The sequence below is a fragment of the Bos javanicus genome, chromosome 6 (assembly GCF_032452875.1).
Source record: "Bos javanicus breed banteng chromosome 6, ARS-OSU_banteng_1.0, whole genome shotgun sequence".
NCBI lineage: Eukaryota > Metazoa > Chordata > Mammalia > Artiodactyla > Bovidae > Bos > Bos javanicus.
The window spans coordinates 10,131,576-10,138,174 of record NC_083873.1 but is presented as its reverse complement, the minus strand read 5'-3'; positions in this window follow the sequence as shown (position 1 = coordinate 10,138,174).

The following is a 6,599-nucleotide window of genomic DNA, read 5'->3' as shown; positions in this document are numbered from 1 at the left end:
TCGTGCTTCGAACCTGGACTGGCGACTCCTTTCATATATGATATTATGCATGTTTCAATGCCATTCTCCCAAATCATCCCACCCTCTCCCTCTCCCACAGAGTCCATAACACTGTTCTATACATCAGTGTCTCTTTTGCTGTCTTGCGTACAGGGTTATTGTTACTATCTTTCTAAATTCCATATATATGTGTTAGTATACTGTATTGGTGTTTTTCTTTCTGGCTTATTTCACTCTGTATAATAGGCTCCAGTTTCATCCACCTCATTAGAACTGATTCAAATGTATTCTTTTTAATGGCTGAGTAATACTCCATTGTGTATATGTACCATAGCTTTCTTATCCATTCATCTGCTGATGGACATCTAGGTTGCTTCCATGTCCTGGCTATTATAAACAGTGCTGCAATGAACATTGGGGTACATGTGTCTCTTTCCCTTCTGGTTTCCTCAGGTGAAAGAGCAGAGTAAAAAAATTGGCTTACAACTCAACATTCAGTAAACTAAGGTCATGGCATCTGGTCCCATCATTTCATGGCAAATAGATGGGGAAACAGTGGAAACAGTGAAAGACTTTATCTTTCTGGCTCCAAAATCACTGCAAGTGGTAGCTGCAGTGATGAAATAAAGATACTTGCCTCTTGAAGAAAAATTATGACCAACGTATATAGCATATGAAAAAGCAGAGACATCACTTTCCCAAAAAAGATGTATCTAGTCAAAGTTTTAGTTTTTCCAGTAGTCATGTATGGATGTGAGAGTTTGACCATAAAGAAAGCAGAGCTACAAAGAATTGATGCTTTTGAGCTATAGTGTTGGAGAAGACGCTTGAGATTCCCTTGGAGAGCAAGGAGATCCATCCAGTCTGTCATAAAGGAAATCAGTCCTGAATATTCATTCGAAGGACTGATGCTGAAGCTGAAACTCCAATACTTTGTCCACCTGATGTGAAGAACTGATTCATTCAAAAAGATCCTGATGCCAGGAATGACTGAAGTCAGGAGGAGAAGGGAACAACAGAGGATGAGATGGATGGATGGCACCACCGACTCAATGGACATGAGTTTGAGTAAGCTCCAGGAACTGGTGATGGACAGGGAAGGCTGGCGTGCTGCAGCCCATGGGGTCCCTAAGATTCGGACATGACTGAGCGACTGAACTGACTGACTGTGTAAACCTCTTGCACTTAGATTTGCATCTATCCCTCATTCCTCCAGTCATGTACCCAAATTTCAACACCTTTGACGAGGTCTTCACCAGTTTACCTGTCTAAAATACATTATTCTTCACTTTGTAATACCCTAGCTTTCCTCATTATACTCCTAGAACATATGAATATATTATATTAAATTTGTCGACTAAAAAGATGCACAACCTTGGAGTTGCGAGTTAAGTTTTAATTGAAGCAAAATGAGGATTGCGGCCCAGGAGAGAGCACCTCAGGTAACTCTGAGAGACTGTTCCCAAAAAGGAGGTGGAAGGTCAATTTATATGATTTTGGTGAAGGTGGAGTTCAGTGAAATCAAGTGGTTACTTTAAAAAAGATTTCTGCTAAGTCACGAGGAGCTGATGTCACCATAAAGAGACTTAGTGCTGTTCTAGATATGAGGGGGCTTCCCTAGTATCTCAGGTTGGTGGCTCAGACAATAAAGAATCTGCCTGCAAGAGGGGAGACCTGAGTCCAGTCCCTGTGTCAGGAAGATCTGCTGGAGAAAGGAATGGTTACCCAGTAGCCATTATCACCAGGGAATGCCAGAATTATTTCCTAGGAAATTCCATGCACAGAGGAGCCTGGCAGGGCACAGTCAGCAAAAACAAGACGGATAGCTGACTGTAACTCAGATCATGAACTCCTTATTGAAAAATTGAAACTTAAATTGCAGAAAGAAGGGAAAACCATTAGACCATTCAAAGGACCTAAATCAAACCTCTTATAATTATACAGTAGAAGTGACAAATAGATTCAAGGGATCAGATCTGATAGACAGAGTGCCTGAAGAACTAAGGCCAGAGGTTCGTGACATTGTACAGGAGACAGTGATCAAGACGATCCCCAAGAAAAAGAAATGTAAAAAGGTAAAATGGTCATCAGATGAGGCCTCACAATAGCTGAAAAAAAGAGAAGCTAAAGGCAAATGAGAAAAAGAAAGATATACCTATCTAAATGCAGAGTTGCAAAGAACAACAAGAAGAGATAAGAAAGCCTTCCTCACTGATCAATGTAAAGAATTAGAGGAAAACAATAGAATGGTAAAGACTAGAGATCTCTTAAAAAAAATTAGAGATACCAAGGGAATATTTCATGCAAAGATGGGCACAATGAAAGGACAGAAATGGTATGGACCTAACAGAAGCAGAAGATATTAAGAAAAGGTGGCAAGAATACATAGAAAAACTGTACAAAAAAGATCTTTATGACACAGATAATCATGATGGCATGATCACTCACCTAGAGACAGACATCATGGAATGTGAAGTCAAGTGGGCCTTAGGAAGCATCACTATGAACAAAAGGAGTGGAGAAGATGGAAATACAGCTGAACTATTTCAAATCCTAAAAGGTGATGCTGTGAAAGTGCTACACTCAATATGCCAGCAAATTTGGAAAAACTCAGCAGAGGCCACAGGACTGGAAAAGGTCTGTTTGCATTCCAATCCCAAAGAAAGGCAATACCAAAGAATGCTCAAACCACCACACAATTGCACTCATCTCACACGCTAGCAAAGTAATGCTCACAATTCTTCAAGCCAGGCTTCAGCATTATGCGAACTGAGAACTTCCAGATGTTCAAGCTGGATTTAGAAAAGGCAGAAGAACAGAGATCAAATTACTAACATCTGTTGGATCATAGAAAAGGCAATATAATGCCAGGAAAACATCTACTTCTGCTTTATTGACTATACCAAAGCCTTTGACTGTGTGGATCACAACAAACTGTGGAAAATTCTGAAAGAGTTGGTAATATGACACCACCTTCCTTGCCTCCTGAAAAATTTGTATGCAGGTCAAGAAGCAAAAGTTAGAACCAGACATGGAACAACAGACTGGTTTCAAATTGGGAAAGGAGTACGTCAAGGCTGTATATTGTCACTCTGCTTATTTAACTTATATGTAGAGTACATTATGTGAAATTCCAGGCTAAATAAAGCACAAGCTGGATTAAGATTCCTAGGAGAAATATCAATAACCTCAGATATGCAGACAACACCATCCTTATGGTGTAAAGTGAAGAAGTAAAGAGCCTCTTGATGAAAATGAAAGAGGAGAATGAAAACACTGGCTTGAAACTCAACATTCAGAAAACTAAGATCATGGCATCATGGCAAATAGATGGGGAAACAATTGAAACAGTGGCAGAGTTTATTTCCTTGGCCTCCAAAATCACCACAGATGGTAACTGCAGCCCTGAAATTAAAAGATGCTTGCTCTTTGGAAGAAAAACTATGAACAACCTAGACAGCATGTTCAAAAGCAGAGACATTACTTTGCTGAAAACGGTCTATCTAGTCAAAGCTATGGTTTTTCCAGTAGTCATGTATGGATATGAGAACTGGACCGTAAATAAGGCTGAGTGCTGAAGAACTGATACTTGAGCTGTGGTGTTGGAGAAACTCTTGAGAGTCCCTAGGACTCTCAAGGAGATCCAACCAGTCCATCCTAAAGGAAATCCTTCCTGAATATTCATTGGAAGGTCTGATTCTGAAGCTGAAACTCCAGTACTTTGGCCACCCGATGTGAAGAACTGACTCATTGCTGGGAAAGATTGAAGGCAGTGGGAGAGGGGAATGACAAAGGATGAGTTGGTTGGATGGCATCACCTACTTGATGGATATGAGTTTGAGCAATCTCCGGGTGTTGGTGATGGACAGCGAAGCCTGGCGTGCTGCAGTCCATGGGGTCACACAGAGTTTGACAGGACTGAGCAACTGAACTGAAATGAATTCACTCCTGTATTATTGCCTAGGAAATCCCATGGACAGAGGAGCCTAGCAGGCCACAGTCCATGTGTTGCAAAGAGGTGGCACAACTGAGTGACTATCACTTTCATCACACTTTAGATATAAGGAGATACAAAGATTGGGATCAAAAAAAAAACATTCCTGAAAATATCTAACTATATACAGGTCTATTCCACTAGTTTCCTTGGGGCCTGGAGAGCCTCACTCTCCACCTTGAATTCCCCTTAGGTGGTATTAAGTGTCCACAGTTGCAGCAGCACATGGTTCAATCTTTGCAGAGGCAAGGGCAAATGCCTTTGTTGTCATTCAGTCACTGGCAAATGCCCTTGGCAAGTGCTAATTTGCAGCTGAAGAATTTATATTTCTTTTCTTATTTGCCTGCTCACTCTTTCTCTGTCATAATTTAAGGCTCATGAGGGTGGAGATTATATTTTATTCTCCATTATATTTCTTGTTATATAGTAGAACCTTAGTGAGTTTTAAAGGAATAAATAAGTAGATCTCCAGCTGACAGAAAACATACAGTTTTAAAGATATGATCATAGATATATTAGAGAGAAATTAATTAAATAACATTCTACCTATTTAAATTGAACTTAGAAGGGAAAGCACATTAAATAATAAAATAATAATTAGAATTCTAACATTAAGGCCCTGGTTTGTTTATTGTGAATATCATTTCTGATTTTCAAAATCAAAAGACATACCATAAAAGCATATTAAAACAGAAAAAGATACAGAAATATTTTGAATTGAAAAGATAACCAAATTATACCTTTTTAAATGATTTGAATAATTTTAAAATATATTGAAAACACTGATATAATACTTGTGAAAACCATAATTAAATTTATATACTTTAACGTAGTAAATATGTAGGTATTTTATCCTTTTTGATGATGGTTGAATAAATTAGATTTATGTTTGTCACTATCATTGTTTGCAATTGCAATATTTACACCTGCAAAGAAGTCATAGCTTCTTTAAAAAGAGTATTGATCATTTAGTGTGTATTCCATTCACATAGCCTTAATGCATACTAAGAATGTCAAAGCTGCTGCTGCTGCTAAGTCGCTTCAGGCATGTCCGACTCTGTGCGACCCCATAGATGGAAGCCCACCAGGTTTCCCCGTCCCTGGGATTCTCCAGGCAAGAACACTGGAGTGGGTTGCCATTTCCTTCTCCAATGCATGAAAGTGAAAAGTGAAAGGGAAGTCACTCAGTTGTGTCCGACTCCTAGTGACCCCATGGACTACACCCTACCAGGCTCCGCTATCCATGGGATTTTCCAGGCAAGAGTACTGGAGTGGGGTGCCATTGCCTTCTCCAATGTCAAAGCTAGTTGAGTTAATTTCATAGAAATAATTTGTTTCCTTGAATCATGTATTAAAAAATTAGATGCAAACAGTTATTTAGCCTATAAATAAAATTGCTTGTGTGTGTGTGTGTGCTCAGTTGCCAGTCCTGTCCAATTCTTTGCGACCGCATACACTATAGCCCTCCAGCCTTCTCTGTCCATTGGATTTTCCCAGCAAGAATATTGCAGTGAGTTGCCATTTCCTCCTCTACGGGATTTTCCAAACCCAGAGATAGAACCCATGTCTCCTTGAACCCATGTCTCCTTAGTCTCCTCTATTGATGAAGGATTTTTTTTTTTTTTTACTATTGAGCCACCCAAGAAACCTCCAAAATATAATTGCTTACATAACAAAAATTTGTAAGACATTTGCATCAAAATGTAATACAAAATATTTATTAAAAAATAAAATCAAAAGAGTGAAAATATTACAAGAATTCTTTTTTCTGTCTAAGAACACTGTCTGAGCTTTAACATGTTCATAATTCCACTTCAGTATTCTTGGGCTTCCCTGGTGGCTCAAATGGTAAAGAATCTGCCTGCATTATGGGAATGCATGGGTTCAATCTTTGTGTTGGGAAGATCACTGGAGGACGGCATGGTAACCCACTCCAGTATTCTTGACTGGAGGATCCCCATGGGCAGAAGAGTCTGGTGGGCTACAGTCCAAGGGGTCTTAAAGAATCGGACACGACTGAGTGACACAGTGCAGCACAATTCCTCTATATGAATGCTACATATACATGTCTCTCTCTCTCTCTCTCTTTTTTTATTAGCTTTGGATTTCATATTAGGAGAATATAACATCTTTAATTTTTATATCAGATCAGATCAGTCGCTCAGTTGTGTCCGACTCTTTGCAATCCCAGGAATCGCAGCACACCAGACCTCCCTGTCCATCACCAACTCATGGAGTTCACTCAGACTTACTTCCAACGAGACAGTGATGCCATCCACCATCTCATCCTCTGTCGTCCCCTTCTCCTCTTGCCCCCAATCCCTCCCAGCATCAGAGTCTTTTCCGATGAATCAAGTCTTCACATGAGGTGGCCAAAGTACTGGAGTTTCAGCTTTAGCATCATTCCTTCTAAAGAAATCCCAGGGCTGATCTCCTTCAAAATGGATTGATTGGATCTCCTTGCAGTCCAAGGAACTTTCAAGAGTCTTCTCCAACACCGCAGTTCAAAAGCATCAATTCTTCGGCGCTCAGCCTTCTTCACAGTCCAACTCTCACATCCATACATGACCACAGGAAAAACCATAGCCTTGACTAGACGAACCTT